The 18,401-nt window shown below is 34.1% G+C and overlaps 1 protein-coding gene across 1 annotated transcript in view; it reads right to left on the minus strand.

Annotated features, from left to right (window-relative positions):
• The window catches only part of LOC136030666 (uncharacterized), a 58,329-nt gene extending 43,572 nt beyond the window's left edge, over positions 1-14,757 (minus strand). The window contains exons 1-2 of the mRNA XM_065709733.1: positions 14,705-14,757; positions 3,857-3,998 (exon numbers count right to left, since the gene is read on the minus strand). The gene's annotated coding sequence lies outside the window, so the exon portion shown is untranslated. The remainder of the gene's footprint in view (positions 1-3,856; positions 3,999-14,704) is intronic.
• Between the last annotated feature and the right edge of the window lie 3,644 nt (positions 14,758-18,401).

The following is an 18,401-nucleotide window of genomic DNA, read 5'->3' on the forward strand; positions in this document are numbered from 1 at the left end:
ATAAAGTACTTTGTATTGCTGCCACACTTCCTGTGATAACAGCGAGCAATGAGCGTTTGTTTTCTAGCCTAGAAATAGTGAAAAAGTACCTGCAGTCTACAACAGGAGACGATTGTCTCAGTCACTCCTTTTGATGTTTGCAGAGAAGGATTTAGTTAAAAATTGGAATACAACCAGCTTATTGACGATTTTGAAAAGATGAAGCTTCGGCGGTTCCCTTTGTTACCTTGAGTGTTGAAATATTTTTTTCTCTTGTTATGTTTTTCCTTTTTGGAAATATATTTGATCTGAAAGATTTCTGCTGAAGGAAAACCAAGATTTTGGTTACAACCCTCAGCATGTTAATGAAGATTACTTTCACTGACATATTGTTTACTTAAACAAGGAAGTTTCTTACTGAGGAAGGCCAGCCTGTAGTCTGGTTGAATTTTCCACTTTAAGTTTAATCACTTAGCCTCGTTGATGTTAATTGTGACCGAGTCCGTTGATTTTTGAATTAAAAAAAGGGAATAGTTGTGGGAAGAGTTAAATTCATGGCCGATTATAGAAAAGGCCAAGACAGATTGTCCAATTAAATGGGCATCAAGTACAAGGTTAATTTTAACCCTTTGATTGCCGTTGTTACTGTCTCCCACTTATGCTACACCTCTCATGCATGTTACTCAACAATGCCGAACTAGAGTCAAGTAGTGACCAACAAGCCGTATCGATGCCAATTTCATATATATAAATTGAGGCCAAACTCTCGCTTGGTTACAGTATATTTCCAAGCAACATATGGGTGCTGAAAATGCGTTTCTACTTAGAATATTCGACCGGTGTGCTGCCCAAACTCGCATTGTTTCTTACGCGACACAAAGTGAGTCAGGGGGGACCAAGATGGAGTTCATGCCCACCCAAGATTTGGCTGAAATGGCGCCTCTAGGATGACCTAGACTACATCAATTTACTGATGTGTATTTAGTAGATTTCAGTTTCACAGCAACCACATCAAAATAGGCGTTTGTTGATATGACTTTAGGAGCTTTCTCTTTCACAGCAAAACAACAAAAATTGAAGGTAGATAAAATAAAACAATGAAATTAAAAGAATTTTTCGTAGCTTGATCAAAAGAATTTCCAGCAAAAATGAAGGTTATACTTGGATTCAGAATGAAATCCGGCTTAAAAAGGTTTGAGTAACAAGTAACAGTTGAGTAACAAGTCTACTTTTTTTTGCTTGTAGCATGTTATTAACAAGAAAGTCAACTGAGTAAGTTCACTAGGCTTTTGCAAATAGAACAACATTTGGCAATAAATTTGACGTTGCTATAATGTAAGCCATGCAAGCACTTAGGAATAGACCAGTAGGTTCAAGAAGGTGGGACCTGAAACAGTCAAAACATTAAAGTAGGCAAAAACTATCTAGACTAAAAAAAATGAACCATTTCGTGAAAATTTTACACCTCATGTTTCCTTTACAAGAAAAAAATCTAGCCAAAATGTTGCATCTTCATCTATGAAGCAGTAAGTAATCAGATAAATGACAATTATTGACTACTAAGGTCCTGCATCCTTCCTGCAGCATGTTGCCACAGCAAAGATTGATCTGTGGGTTCCATATTACCAATCTAAGGCCAAACCTACTGCACCACTACAGGGTACCTCATCTTTGAAGTCAAATTATGAGTTGTCAAAGTTTGAAGTTCTTGCCAGAAATACTTTGTAGATATCAAAGAACAAAGAATTAAGAATGATATTTTTGAGTCAACTTTATAGTGAATTAAGAATTATTTATTTATCAAAAAAAATGTCAAAGTTAACTGAGAATAAAAAAAAGCTAATCTACTTGCTAGTTAACTAGTAGAGTAAATTAAATGGGCTTAGATTAGGGGATATTGGGATGGAAATGCGATACGAAAACAACTAATCCTTTGTAATATGCAAAATATTTGTAGCTAACACATTTTGCATGCATTCTATACTTTATCCAATCTATACATTAGCTATACATTAAGTCAAAGTATGGGGTATATCAAGCTTGAACTTCTCGCCAGAAATCTAAGAACAAAGAATTCTAAATGATAGTTTTGTAGTCAAGCTTATAATGAACTAAGAATCCATTCAGCAAAAAAATGTTCAAATTTAACTGGGAATCAGAAAAAAACAGCTAATCTACTTATTACTTAACTAGAAATTAAAAGGGGTTAGATTGGGGGATATTGAGATAGAAATATGTTATGAAAACAATTAGTAGTTTGTAATAAGCAGAATAATTGCAGCTAACAAATTTTCCATGCAGCTCTGCTATACTTAACCCCCCTCCATGTACAAATATGTAGCCAAAACAAGATATTTCCAATTAATTTACCCAATGTATCTCTCAAATATTGATCCATGTACCTATAAATATAATCAACTGTGATAAAACAAGAAAGATACAGAGACACTATAGCAGGGGGGATGGGTAAAGTATAATTGCCTTGCATGCAAAATGTGATAGTTATAATTATTCTGTATATTTTCAAATAAGATTTTTTTTTTCTTAGCCTGTTTTCTTCCCAAGAGCCCTCAATCTGGGGTAAATATGGAGCATTTTAAAATACTAACCTAAGAATAAGGTGAACTTACCAATATATTAAATATGTTAGTTGCTTAAGCCCTTTTTGTTCCTTGAAGATGATAAATTCGGTAAACATTGAGCCATTCATATTATTGACTTATAAATAAAGTGAACATACCTCTAGATGTCATTTTTTATGCTCTTTCTGAAAATATTTTTATTTTCTTGCACAAACTCAGTTTTAAGCCTTTTATGGTCCCTTGAAAATAACAGTTTCTTTCTATGTTTTTTGGTGTAAAAAGGGTTAAAAGATTGGTTTCAAATTTACTATCTCCTTATAAAACCAATTTTGTTAAATTTATATAATCTGCAAGCATTGATTTATCACAATTAAGTTGGATAAAAATTCAAAACAATTTCTGCATTTTTTCATCGTCCATGTTTCTTGTGTCATCTTTGATATTTTCTGACACATAGGTGAAACAATACTTCTTAACACCCCAACATAGTAAGAAGAAAACATGGCAGATTTGTTCAGACTTTTTTGTTAAACATAATCTTGACAAATCAATGTTTGTGCATTATAGAACTTCGATTATCAAAGGCTCACATATTATAAAACCAAGAAATCAATAGAGAAATATAATTTGATAAGAAATCAAATAGAGCTTCTATATAAATCAAATCACCTTCTATTCTCCCCACCTTCTTGTGACTGGTAAAAAGCAACTAACCTATTAAAACCAACAAAACTACAACCAGTTAAAAAAAATATTTTTTGAAAACTCACAGTGCCTCTTTACTTGTCTCTTTTTACTTTGTCATTTTTACTAACATGGTGAAAACCTAAAAAAAGAGAGTTCACTGGCCTTCAGGACCAATGATTCGATTATTCTTATTAGAATAGTTTTGTCAATTGTTAAACAAGGGCAATCTGAGAGAATGTGATCACTTGTCTCATCAACGTTTACACACCTATAAAACGGGCCAGGCTTACTATTTGTCAGATGATATAATGCTCAAATCACCTTCTATTCTCCCCACCCTCTTGTGACTGGTAAAAAGCAACTAACCTATTAAAACCAACAAAACTACAACCAGTTAAAAAAAAATATTTTTTGAAAACTCACAGTGCCTCTTTACTTGTCTCTTTTTACTTTGTCATTTTTACTAACATGGTGAAAACCTAAAAAAAGAGAGTTCACTGGCCTTCAGGACCAATGATTCGATTATTCTTATTAGAATAGTTCTGTCAATTGTTAAACAAGGGCAATCTGAGAGAATGTGATCACTTGTCTCATCAACGTTTACACACCTATAAAACGGGCCAGGCTTGCTATTTGTCAGATGATATAATGCTGGAAGTGATCTGGTCATTGCATGTCCAGTTCTCAGACGGAAAATAGCGTTTACAATTTTCCTACTTGGATGGATAAGATGATATGGGATACAATGCCCTGCAAAAGATAAAATCATTTATAATAGTTGCTGCAATACAGGTGCAATAGTTGCTGCAATACAATAGCCTTCCAAGTAATTGACTGGTGAATAGACTGTTTTGCCAGATCATTTTCAGTTGAATAGCCTGAGAAGACACTATTTTCTGAATCTTTTCGTGTAGATGAACAGTCATTGGAATAACTTTTCTTTCCCTCTTTTTTAGATCAGAAAGAACACTTTTAGAAACAGAGAAGGATAACAAAAGCACCTGATCCGGCTTCCAGCACAGTATCCACCGCTTTTTTGGAGACCAGAGCATTCTGCATGGAAAATAGAAGTTTCATCTGAAACTCTAATTTCAACTGATGGACCTTTCCATTCAGAAAAAAATGCCTATGGAAGCTTTTCCATCATTTCAGAGTGGTCCATCAGTAAATATATTTTTCCAATTAAAAAATTCTGCCATTTTAGCTAATGTTAGTTGACAGAGGATTTGACTGTTCATTTTCGTCTTAGGACAATCCATGCCAGGAATATTTATATTTATGGTATTATCTATGTTGTTGGAAGGATTGGAGGAAATCTGAGTCTGGCAAGAAAAGATTAGATTTTCAGCAACATCAAACCATCCAGCAAGGAAGTCAACTTGACAATGGCTGGACTACTGTATGGCTTCCACTTTTCACAGGAAAATATACAATTTGTGAGACACTCCTTGAAAACATGGTGGTTTTGATTGGTGTTAACTTTCATAAAGTAATTACAGGAAAGTTTCGAGAACCTTTATTCTAAAGAAGGGATATTAACCTCGTTGAACATTGGTGAAATGGATGCAGTTTTTAGTGCACCTGTGATTAGTTTCAGGCCATGGTGTGCTATTGATTCTATTTGAGAAATTAACTTTTTGAAGCTGAGTAATATACAGGGAGACAATATTCAATCTTTCCCTATATTATGGACATGAATAGTTTTCTAAGTTCATCTTGGCTAGCACCTCACTTCTGCCATGCAACAGCATGTATAAAATTCAACAGTTAACCAAGTGCATCAATCGGACAAGAAATATGAATATTCAATTTTAACTAATTATCAAGCCAGACACCAAGAAACTTCACACTCCTGTCAAAATGGTTATACTTGTTATACAGAGTCTTGAGGACAATCTTGTCTATGATCATTTTTCCTTAAAAAAAAACATGCCAGTACCTTTAGGGATAGAAAAAAGATAACTTTGTTTTATATCAAGCCATATTGACAGTTTACCAATTACTTCCTGGAGCTTGGGTTGACAAGTTTTAGAAGAAAGGTCTTCAGTCTAAAGGGCTAAGTCATCTGCATATAAGGCAAATTTTATTGAGGGCATATCAGCTAAAATAATATCATTAATCACTGTGTTGAAAAGAGGAGGATTCAAATCTCCCCCTTGAAGAACACCTAATAAAATCAATTTAGCATAAAAACTTTCTGATCCAACTCTACTTTTAATGGATCTATTAAGAGCACTGCCCTGCACCAATTCAACATTTTTTTTCCAACATTAAATTTGTGAACCTGCCAAACGATTGCAAAGGGGTCCAAACTATCATAAACTTTCTTTATGTTAAAGAAAACTGCTGGTACAACTAACCTTCTTGTAAAAGCTTTCTTAATATCATACTCAAGTTGAATTAAGTTATCAAGAGTGGATCTAACTTTTGAAAAGAGTGCTTGTGCAGCAATAAATATATTATCAAAATGTGATTCAAACCTGAGCTTAATCGTTTTCTCATAAGAGTTTTGCTATGCATAAGGTTAAGACAATTAGACAATATGATGAAAGACTATAACAACCTCCTTTACCTTTATATATTGGACTAAAATTGAAGAAGTCCAAGTTATTGGAACAGAACCATAATGCCAAAATCTATTAAACAATTAAAGAAGAGGGACCAGAAAAGTTAATGGGAGAGCTCTAAGGATTTTTTATGGACCAAATCTTTGCCCATTGCTGAGTTAGTTTAATTAGTCATTAATTAGTTAACTTCTACTGTATTGTAGAGGTTAACTCATACATATCAAAATCTTCGTCAAGATTTGGGACAGACCCTGGGGGAAACTGAGCTTCCATAAACAAGGAGGTATTATAGGTTCAATTATTTAAAGATTAACCTGCACAATGACCATTCAACATCTCTGCCACCTCATATGGCTTGAACTTAAGTGAACTATTATTAGACTTAATCCCTTGAACAGACTTATCTTTACCAGTCTGTTATTTTTACTGCCATTATCCTGAATTTTTTTTTATATTTTTCCAGAAGGTTTTAGTAGAAGTTGACTGATTATATTGATTTTCATAAATGTCTTCCCAAGCTACTTTTCTTTCAGCTAGGACATGTTTCTTAAAAATAGCTTTAGTCTTTCTCATTTAAATTTTTTTTTATTAAGGTTCCTTTTATCTGAAACTCAGATTTTTCTGGTATTACACTTATTTTGTTTTATTGATTCTAATCAATTATTCCAAAAATTTATATTTTCTTTTCTATTTTTTACTTATTGTGTTTGGAATTTGAAAAAAATGTTTGAAGCATCAATGATGCTTTTAGTGATATTATCATTTAAGTCATCAATATCATTACTGATATCAGGGACCATACTTCCCAGTGTAACTGCCATGGCTTCCAATTATCCACATTGAAAATTTATCTAGGAGAAATATTGAATTTAAAAAAGAACTGGTTTTTAGAAAGTTCTGCAATAATTGGATAGTTCTGACTGCCAAGGTTATCAGTAAGCCTAGACACCTACTACAGAAAAATAGTTTGAACCAAAAAAAAAACAAAGGTCTTTGGTTGGATTTTTACCATTGAAGAAGTTCACACAAATTCCCAAATTCTTAGGTGTAATAAGCATGTTGAAATGCTGACTGATAAGAGATTGAATCCAATAGCAGTGATGATTGGGGGTCTTTAGCGTGGGTTGAATCCCACAGAGGATGGTGAAGATTAAAATTGCTGAGCACTAGTTGGTTTGTTTCTATGTATTAACAACTGACAGATGATTCCATAGATGACTGGACATAAACATTAATCACAGAGCTAATCAAACCATTTCTCATAAGTGTGAAAAGGCCTCCACCTTTTTGAGATGAAAGATTAAGGATCATATCTTCTCTATGTATTGTATAATTTTTAACATTAAATTTTTGACCTGAAGACAAATGAGATTCTTGGATGCAAACAATTTCTAGGGATTCAACATCCAAAAATACTCTCAACTCAACCAGATAATCAATGTTGTGTTAAACTGAACATTTTTCATTCCAAACTCTTAATTGTCTCGGAAAATAAGGGTTTTTTCCATTTGTATTTAGTTACTGTTTGTTTTGAAATAGTTAAGAGTGTACTTGCATTGCTTTTGAGGAATTGATTTTTTGTAGAGGAAGGTTTTTTTGTGATTTCTGGTGTTGGTTTTGAAGATGAATTTGAGATTGGGACAGAGTCAATTGATTCCAAGTCATCCTCAGAAACAGAATGATTTGTGGTGGAATATATAAATGTTTTATTAGATGATGTATGTAAAAGAGTATAGATGGTATTCAGAAAGAGCATAAAAAATGGCATCTAGTGGTGTATTCCCTTTATTTGCAGGTCAATAATATGAACTGCTCAATATTCACCATTAATTAATTTTTTCCAAAGCAATTAAAAATTGGAATTTGCCTTCAAAGCAATTAGGCCTACTAAACTAGGAAATACCATTAAAAAATGCATCAATTGATGTACTCACATTCTTCCCAGCAACCAGAGTTCCCAACCATTATATCATATATCTCTTTTATTCAAAATATAGAATGGTAAAATTCTAGTTTAGCTACTTTTTGCTACCTTGGAAAGGGGCTAGGATAGGAAATATAACTTTTTGTCATGGGTCTACAGACTAATGTATAACCCAGGGAGGTGTTTTGAGGTGCCTACCTCCATCCATTCACCCTTTAGAGGGCAGTGACCTTCAATGACCTTTATAAATCCTTGTGTGGTGAAAGTGAAACATAAACAGATTACAAAACAGATTTAATGTTGAAATGAAGTAGCCTGCAAGAAAACTGCTTTTAGCTTCACAGCTTAACTCAATTCCTATTTATAAGGATTCAAAGATCTATAATTGCATCTCCTAAATTTAGAAGAAAAAAAACCATTAATATTACTTAAAACTTTGCTCAAATGACAGGAATTCTACTCACAGAACTAAGGCCAGAGAAAAAGAAACTGATAACTGAAAGTTGAGGTAAAATACTGTTTTGTCAAGTTTTCTATAGGTGTACACCTGTCAAGTAGGCAAATTTCTAAGATTTAGAAATGAGAAAAGGGTTAAGATGGAGGCTTGGCAATACCTTCCCAGAGTAGGCCTAGGGTAAAAGACCTTTTTTTGGGAAATACCACTTTTCTTGGGCATTCCTGAAAAATAGCAATGGGTTTTTGGACCCCTGTTTCACAACAGCATGGTGCGATTTCAGGCCCGCAACAAGAACCACACCTACTTGGTCAAATTTTCACCAATAATTTGTCAGCATAATTTAAAACGTGATTTCTGTTTTGACAAGCAATTGAAAAGAAAAATTATATGCAATATTTGTGATTTATAGAAACAATATCAAGTAGGCCAATTAGTTACACTTATAGATTCAGAGAAAAATCAGCTTTCTGTTAATATGCGAATAAAGTGATTAAAGACAAAGAGCCTTTTGCAATTACTGTTGACTTTAATGCAAGAAATTTAATGGCAAATATATATATATATATATATATATATATATATATATATATATATATATATATATATATATATATATATATATATATATATATATTTGCCATTAAATTTCTTACATTAAAGTCAAAAGTAATTATAAAAAGCTCTTTGTCTTCACTTTTTTAAATATGTCCTCTGTTTGTGGTTCATTTCCATCAGGGTTATATACATTAACAATAAATATTGTATCCTTCTTACCCAGGAATACTCAGCAAGCTACCATCTTAATTTTAGAACTTGCAATTTCTTCTACCTTAAATTACCTTAAATCACAGCTTGGAGCAATATAAGAATTTTCCATTCTTGTGATGCTCCTGTGATGAAAAAATTCACCTGGTGTAGGTTGTAGTTGTTGATCTAGACTCTTGTGGAGGACTCTGCAGCTTCCCAATTGTAAAGGAACTCCTGGCAGAGCCATTCTTTATCAAGGTGAGACTTTAATGTGTCGGTTGAAGCTGCAGAAATTGTTTCTTCAGACAGTTGATTCCACAGATTGATAACTCTTTGGCTAAAGAAATGACTTCTATGTCTACTTGTTGAATGCTGCATGGGAAGTTTCATTGAATGTCTTCTAGTACCAGAATGTAAGGGTTGCGCAAAGAGACTGGGAAGGGTGTTTTTAGAAAGAATTTTTTTGGTCAAAATCATATCACCCTTTTTCCTTCAGAATGTCAGTGCTGGCAGCTTGAAACAACATACTCTTTCTTTGTATGGAAGTTTATTCATGCTGCTAACCATCTTAGTGGCACAATGCTGGACATCCTCAAACAACTTCTTATCTTTTTTGAAAAAGGGGGCTGCCAAAGACATTCTGATCTCCAGACATGGTTGAACAAGCGCTTTATATAACTTCATAAAACTCTTGGGTGTTGGCTGGAGATGGTTCTTTTTATGATACCAAGGGATTTATTTGCAGAAGATGAAATAGTTAGTATGGCTGCTAAACTTTAATTGGTGATCAACAATAACCCCAACATCTCTTTCATTGGAAACAGCAGAAATGAAATTGTCTTGAAGGAAATACTTATGATGCTTGTTGTGTTTGCCAAAATGGATGACATGGCATTTTTCAACATTAAAAGCCAAGAGCCCATCTTCTTAGACTGTCAAGATCTGTTTGAATTGATTGCTGGTCAGAGGGAGTAGTTGCTTTTCCAACTAGTTTTGAGTCATCAGCACTTAATACAGTTGTGAGAGAAGAGAAATGAGGAGTTCCTTGTGAATAAAAAAAATCTAACACTCTGTGATCTTTCAGAGAGGAAGCCCATAATCCACTGTACAACACCTTCATTGACACCTGCAGCCTTCAGTTTGATTATGAGGAATTCATGACAAACCTTGTCAAATGCTTTGGACAGATCAAGAAGAATCATGTCAACAGGAAGACCCTTATCAAGCAGTGTAATTACCAATTCATATGTTTGAATAAGGTTAATGTCCACAGATCTACCAGATCTGAATCCATGTTGTGATGTGGAGAGGATGTTATTGACCTCAAGATGTTTAATTAGAGCATTGTTAACAAATCTCTATGGCATCTTAACAATTGCAGAAATGATGCTTATAGGATGGTAATTTTCTGCAGTCTCTTCATTCCTTTTTATGGATTGGGGTTACATAAGATGTTTTCCAATCATGTGGTAGTTCTCCATTTTGGAGAGATAACTGGAGCAGCATCCACAGGGGGTAACTGAAAGCTTTTCCACACTCCTTAAGAAGGCATGGATGAACAACATCTGGTCCCTTTGACTTATTTACAATAAGCTTCACAAGGTTATTGAAAACCATTACTTCACTTACTGATAAATCACACATGGGTAAAAGCACTTCATACAATGGAGGATCTGGTGAGGAGGTACCTGAGTTTTGGGTGAAGGCAGAAGCAAATTGTACATTAAGAAGGTCAGCCTTATCTATTGGAGATGAATGTAGAGCACTGTGGTCAACAAGGTCAGGAATAGTACGATTTGGGTATTTAGCAGACATGTCTCTAGAAAGATTTAGGGTTTAACTTAATTTTGGAAGCTAATTTTTCCTTGTAAGCAGTTTTTTGAAAGAATTTGTTACATGATTCTGTGCTGCCTTGTAAATTGAAAGGGGCTCCTGGTTCCCCTTCTTCACATGCCATTTCCAAGCTCTAGATTTCTGGTTAATCAGCTTCTTAACTTCCTTAGTGAGGAAGGGAAGGAATTAATATTCCTCCACTTGACTGTTCTGCTCTATCTTCCATATTTCCAAGTCTACATGAATACTGGGGTTGTAACCATGTTTCTTGAAAGCATCTAACATCAATTTGGTCTGAATAGCAATCTAATAAATCCTTTATGCCTTTCAAAATAGATCAGATGTTAATAGACTACACCTTTGTTCTGATTTAGCCTATTTGCTAGGTTCCTAACTTCTTCAACATTAATTTCAACTTCAAAAAGTGAGTGCATAAGATGACATAACTTACTAATCCTATCTTTCATTTCTAATTCCTTGATTTCTATCCATTCTGGCAGTTTAGATACAAATAACACTAGCTGTCAAAGGGTCTTTTTAGGTTCAAGGAAGGATTGCTCTTTCACAGCCTTCTAATTCAGTGCATCTGCATAACTCTGGTATGCCCTAGCAACTTTTTTCATTGGTAAATTTTGGGCAACTTAAACTTTTATGATTTCATTGTTTTATTGGCAGGCTGAGCTGCTACCAGAGGTTGTTGAATGGTTTTTCCCACAGTTAGAACAAACATACTTTTTGTATTTTCCAGACTCTTTTGTTTCTAGTTTTAAGGGACATTCTTTAGAGGCATGTTTGTTTGCATATCTCAAGCATACAGCATGTGGTGACCTACATTTTTCTTTGAGTATGGCCATACTTTTGACACTTGAGCTTTGTATCATTGGTTGGTTGTACCTCTCAATATTCCTTTTTCTTCCATAGAGGCAAATACTCTGGGGAAGAGAGTTGCTCTCAAAAGCAACACAAACAAACAGGCTATGTTCTAATTTTTTGGTCCCTTGATTGTATCTTTTCAACCTCTTTAATTCCTTAATCTCAATATTAGTTTCTGTCCTGAGGTCTGTCAGCAGTTCTTCCTTTGTGTAATCTAGTGCTATTTGCTTGATCACACCATAGCTGACCTGTCTTTTCTCTTCAGGTGCTACATCAACATTGTCAAAGTTCTTCATTTTCATTAAAGTATCCAATACAGTTTGTTATTGAACATATACAGATAGTCTATTCCTATCATAGTTTGAGTAAAGGTCAAACTTTTCTGTTTGAAGAATATTCTTTAGGGTAAATGTTTACTTTTGTTCTAACCACTCTAAAGTGCATATTACTGCATATAGCAAGATTCTGATGATTGCATATTGTTTTTTTTTTTTTTTTGTCATTATCAGAGAAGTGTATCCATTTCTGGTTGACCCTCCTCCTCCATTGGGCATAGTAAAAGTGTGTAAAGTGGGCTTGCTTACAGGCAACAATACCTATAGAGTAAAGCATATTTGTCCATGAGCCCTGCAGGCAGCAGGGCAAGGTCTGTATATATATATATATATATATATATATATATATATATATATATATATATATATATATATATATATATATATATATATATATATATATATACTTTTTTTTAGTTTTATCACTCTTTGTTGAATAAATATAGAATACAGACCTTGTCCTATAGCCCACAGCCTCATGGACTAATATGCTTTGCTCTATAGGTAATGTTATCTGGAAGCAAGCCAACTTTGTGCATTTTTAGTCTCATTGGAGGGGGATTTTATAAACCTGAAAAATGGATTTGCTTCTCTAATAATGACAAAGAACTCTAATAATGACAAAGAACCAATATGCAATCATCAGAATCTTGCTATATGCAGTAATACAGACTTTAGAGCACATGGAACAAAAGTATACATTTACATTCTTTAGTCATAGAGTGGTTGCTCTGTCAATGGAAATTTCAACTGTGAGGTGAAAACCACTGATTCACTACTTCTAAAATCACTAGTTGCCTCTATTCTATTATTCCTTGTACTGAATTTGGTAAAATTCTAGTTCAGTGACTTTTGGTTATCTTGGAAAGGGGTTAGGTTAGGAAAATGAAACTTTCAGGGATGGGTTTCAAGGCTAAAGTATGTCCCAGGAAGGTATTTTAAAGTACCCACTTCAACTCCTTCTACCTCTAGAGGGCCCTGAAATTCACCTACTTGACAAGTCTATATGTATTGAAATTTTGACAAAAAAGGCAATTCCTGTTATTTGAGTAGAATTCTGAGCCCTATCAATGTCTTTTTTACAAAATTTAGGAAATGTATTTGTACATCTTTAAAACCTTTTAAATTGGGATTGAGCAAAGTTGTGAAGCTGAAAACAATTTTGTTGTTCTTCATTCAAGGCAGAAGATCTATTTTGCAAGGTTTCATTTTTATAACACACATATTTTTAAAGCTCATTAAAGGTCAGGACCCTCTAGAGAGAAAAGGAGTAGAGGCAGGTACTTCAAAATACCTTCCTGGATATACTTTAGCCTTTAGACCCATCCCTGAAAGTTTCATTTTCCTAACCTAACCACTTTCCAAGATAGCCAAAAGTCAATAAAATAGAATTTTACCCTGAAATTCTCAAAAAATCTTTATACTAGGCTATAGGTTTTAGTTTTGGTAAAATTCTAGTTAATTGACTTCTTGCTATCTCAGAAAGGATTTATGTTAGGAAAATGAAACTTTGAGGGATGGGTCTACAGGCTAAAGTATGTCCCAGTAAGGTATTTTAAAGTACCCACCTCCACTTCTTCTCCCTCAGGAGAGCCCTGAAATTTGCCTACATGACAGGTCATACCTATTGAAATTTTGACAAAACAACATTTTACCTTAATTTTCAGTCACTAGTTGCTTTTTCTTTGCCTTTAGTTCTGAAAAGCAATTCCTGTTATTTGAGTAGAATTTTGAGCCATATCAGTGGTTTTTTTTTTTATTTAGGAAATGTATTTGCATATGTTTAAAACCTTGTAAAATGTAATTGAGCAAAGTTATGAAGCTGAAAACAATTTTGTTGCACTTCAATTAAGCAGAAGGTCTAATGTTTCAAGGTTTCACTTTTATAAAACACAAATGTTTATAGGTCATTGAAGGTCAGGGCCCTCTAGAGGGAGAAGGAGTGGAGGTAGTTGCTTCAAAATACCTTCCCAGGACATACTTTATTCTGTAGATTCATCCCTGAAAGTTTCATTTTCCTAACCTAAACCCTTTCTGAGATAGCAAGAAGTCAATTAACTAGAATTTTACCTTAGTTTTTTAGTTTTGGTTTTAGTCTTCTTTCTTAAGAGGTGAGCCACTCCTCTTACCATTTCTTTTTAGTAGCCTATATCACTAATCCATTGAGCCTCCAAAGGATTTACAGCATTTGTGATGTAATCTTCTACTTCCTGGGGGAGGGGAGGATAATCAACTGATAAGCCTGAAAATCTATTATGGACACTTAGGCTATTGAAGGTACAAATTGTACATTCTGGGTTGAGATAAAACATGACACAAATGACCTTGATGACTTGTGTATGGCAGAGTTGCATAGTAAATCGTGGGGGGACCTTGTGTTTCCTGATATGTTGACTGAGGACATTGTAAGTGAAAATTTTTAGGTGGGTGATGGGGCTGTCCAGAGTATACTAGAAATGACTGGGTGTGAGGTGGTGAGTAAGCTATACGTAAGGTGAGATTGATGTTTGCGAAGATGAGAATCCTATTTGTGTTGGTGTTTACTCAGTTTTTGGTTATATGGTTTGTCTGTTGTGGATGGATAGTAACCACTGTGATACTTTCCCCACGGGGAACCCATTATTAAAGGGTTGTAATTCATTAATGAATTCTAATTCAAGCATTCTAAACACTCTTACCCAAAATAAAAAAGTGGAATATCAATAAATCTAAAAGTAAACCTGGTCAAAAGTTTATTTTTCAGTTTCACCACGTTGGTTTGTTTCGGTAGACCACTTGAAATATTTAAAGAACATTGACCAGGGTTGTCACTATACATGCCTTATACCCAAAAGTCACATTTCTATGTAGAATATGTAATGATATAAGAAGGCAAATAAGGGCCACATTTTAGAAATTTGGAATATAAAAAGGACATATTTTGTATATTTTTCAATAAAATGAAACTTTTCCCTACTGGATACACATTTCTTATCAAAAATGTCACTTTTCAACCAAATAATGCTCAAATTACTTATAGAGTACTAAATCTACTAATTTTTTTCATTTCACACAGTGTTTTCCAGGAATGCTTGCTCTGTCCCAAGGACAACTATCTGTAAATACTATTGAACTTCTTTGTAAGTTTGTATTTTTTCATCTATAAATAATATTATTTTTTCTTGTTTCAGACTACACTCAAGATAAATGACAAGCAGTTACCTTTTTTGTTAACGCTCACCTCCGGCTTCCGATGTTCGAGTAGAAACCTTTATTAATTTGCAAAGTATTATTAACTGAAAATAAACAGATGAAAAAATGAAACAATAAAATTATTGATGGCATAGAATAAAATAAAAACTAAGGACCCAGGGTAAATTTCATCAGTTTGAAAATTTTCAAATAGTTCCTGGTTACATATTGTAAGTAAGGAGCAATCCGGTTTAATTGTAAACAAAATTATTAAAAACAAGAAACAAATATCAATAAATATTTCATCAAATTTAGTTTATTATGCTGATACCAAATACATAATATTCATTAACTTTTGTGTTAATCTTCAAAGGCTATGAGTGTGAGAAAATATGCCAAGTTTTCGAAAAAGGGGGAATATCTTCTAAAAATCAAAAGAGCTCAATGAAAATTAAACCGTGATGTTCAGCGTATTTGAAAGCCCCATAGTAGAAAGTTCAAGCTCCTATCTATAAAAATGTAGAATTTTGTATTTTCCACCAGAAAAGGAACATGGATGCGTGTTTATTTGCTTTTTTTCTATGGGGGATTGTATCAAACCAATGTACAAATGGTATTAGAAAATTGAAACAGGACTCATTCGAACAGAAATTAAAAGTTTTGGTACTCTTTTTAAGCGAATGTAGAAATTGGAAGGCAACTAGCTTCCCTATCGTGCCTTTTTCCCAAAAGTTATCTGAACAATATTTTGAGATAGGCATTTTGTTTAATAGAATTGATAGGTTATATAGTTATGTCTTTGGAAATGACATGACACGTCAGAACCACAGGGAGAGGGGCTGGTAGTTTGAAATTTTCCAATTGTTTAAAAATAATATTTGTTATGGACAAGTATATCAATATTTTCAAGGGAGAGGGGACATTTTCAGAAGACGGATTTTTCACAGTGAAAACTTCCTATCGGGATGGAAGTTTCCGTGGGTGAACTCTCAAGAGATATTTTACACGGTGTCTTTTGCCAGAATTGATATAGAAATTGAATTATTTGTCTGACTTTCTTGTTGACGATCCCATTTTACGTGTGGAGGTGCTTTACTACTACTATTACTAGCAACTCACCGCAGCTCCAAGCTGCTAGAGGCCAACAATAATACGCATGCTCCTCCTCCATCCCGATCTATTCAAAGCCTCCCTTATTACTACTTTCCAGGAAGTTCCAATTTCCTATAAGTCTTTTTTATGAATTCATTCCACACAAGACGAGAGCAACCTGCTTTCCGTTACGGTTGGACCCCTTAACGGTTGGAAAAGAGCAATCTTCGGTATTCTGTCATCTTTTATCCGTAAAACGTGCTGCAATTATCTTAAACTTTCTTTCATTATAGCCCTAGAAATCGGGATTGCACCCCATTCGCACAGCCTACTGTTTGAAATACAGTCAGTCAGCCGGGTACCCAAAACAGTCTGTGAACAATTTCTGTGGAAAAAATCTAGTAAAGCTTTTAAGAGTGGCCGTTAATGGTAAATTCTTTGTTTAATTTATATGTTTTGGACGAAAGTAAAAAATGTCTATGTCTATGTCATTCGCTCTTATGAGCGCCTAAGCTTCAGAGACAAATTTGACCATTGTCAAATATGTGACCTAGTGACTTATTTTTCTTAACACCGATTTTCAAACCTATTCTAGCATCCTGAACTCGCAAAACCTCAAAAGGTTCATTTATTTTGCTCGCACTTTCACCTAGGATGCTTAAATCATCAGAATAATCTTAGTCCGGGGAATTTTTCCCACCAAAATTGATTCCTTGGTCTCCCATTTTCTTTCTTGCGCTCCTTAAGACGAAGTCCATCAAAATTATTCATGTAAAGGGGATAGAACACAACCCTGATCAACTCCTGATTTAATACAAAACCAGCTGCTAACCTCATTTCCTACAGTTACCGCAGCGGTGTCATTCTCGTATATTTCGGGTATTTCATACAAGGATAAAAAAGATCAGAAATTGAATAAAATTTAATGCATTTCTTAAAATTAAAGTATGATAAGGAGTATTTTTCAGGCAAAATCGTAAGCAAGAAAATTTCTTGGGGAGGCATATCATATTCATAGTTGATCTGCCAGCTTTTGCTTCCATTTCTTGTATTTATTCTGCATCAACTGGCTCGCCTACTGTTTAGTACTTGTCATTTTACAGTGCAATATCCAATTAATTTATGACAGTTCATTTAAATGACTTACCAATAAAGTGAACATACCACTCGATACATTTTTTTTATGTTGTTTACGAATATAATAATCGCTTCTACCGCAAATTCAAATTAAAGCTCTTTTTAACCTAAGCTAACCTTATTATACATAATTTTAGCACTGAGAAAATGTAGCATTATTTTTTCAAAAACGACTGAGAAAAATGGTGCTGAGAAAATGTAGTATTATTTTGTGGAAAACGAGCAATAACTGACACTTTAATTGAAAAGATGTCTTTTTAAAGAGCTCAAAAAGTACTTAAATTGGAATTGCGGTAGAAGCGATTATTATATTTGTAAAGAACATAAAAAAGGCATTGAGTTGTATGCTCCCTTTATTGGTAAGTCAGTTGTATGAACTGTCATGATTTTTTTTTAAATTCATCATTTTTAAGAGCTCAAACAGTGCTTAAATTTGAATTTACGGTAACAGCGATTATTATATTTGTAAAGAACATAAAAAAGGCATCGAGTGGTATATTTACTTTATGGATAAGTCAGTTATATGAACTGTCAAAATTTTACCCAATACCCAACAATATTCCTAGTTCTTTGGTTCTCACTTATACTAGTTCTGCATCCTCTTGGGCTGGAGGAGGAACATGCGTAGCTGTGTTGGCCTCAGGTGGCTTGGTTCTGGGGTGAGCTATTAGTAGTAGTTAATAGTATCCTTTTGGATTCCTAGCTCTCAAAGAATGAAGTTTCTTAGTTCTAATGTTAATAGCCTCGCTGATAACTGTTGTTAACCACATCAGGTGTGTTGTTTATGGAGAAGTTGGCCCAACAGCGTCGGGCCTAGCTTGGTTTCTTAGGGGACACAATCCTTAGGTCATTTTTTTCTAAACTACAGTTATAGTCTGATGCCGCGTTTTATTTGGTTTTGCTTCAATCTAGTTTCAGTCCTGTTTCCTTAAAAGGTTTTTTTTACATATTTAGTAAGCTCAAAGCCGTTTTATTTGCAAATTTCCGTGAGGGAATGTACCGTTTTCCGTAAAATCG

This window comes from Artemia franciscana, chromosome 8, assembly GCF_032884065.1.
Source record: "Artemia franciscana chromosome 8, ASM3288406v1, whole genome shotgun sequence".
In the NCBI taxonomy this organism is placed as follows: Eukaryota; Metazoa; Arthropoda; class Branchiopoda; order Anostraca; family Artemiidae; genus Artemia; species Artemia franciscana.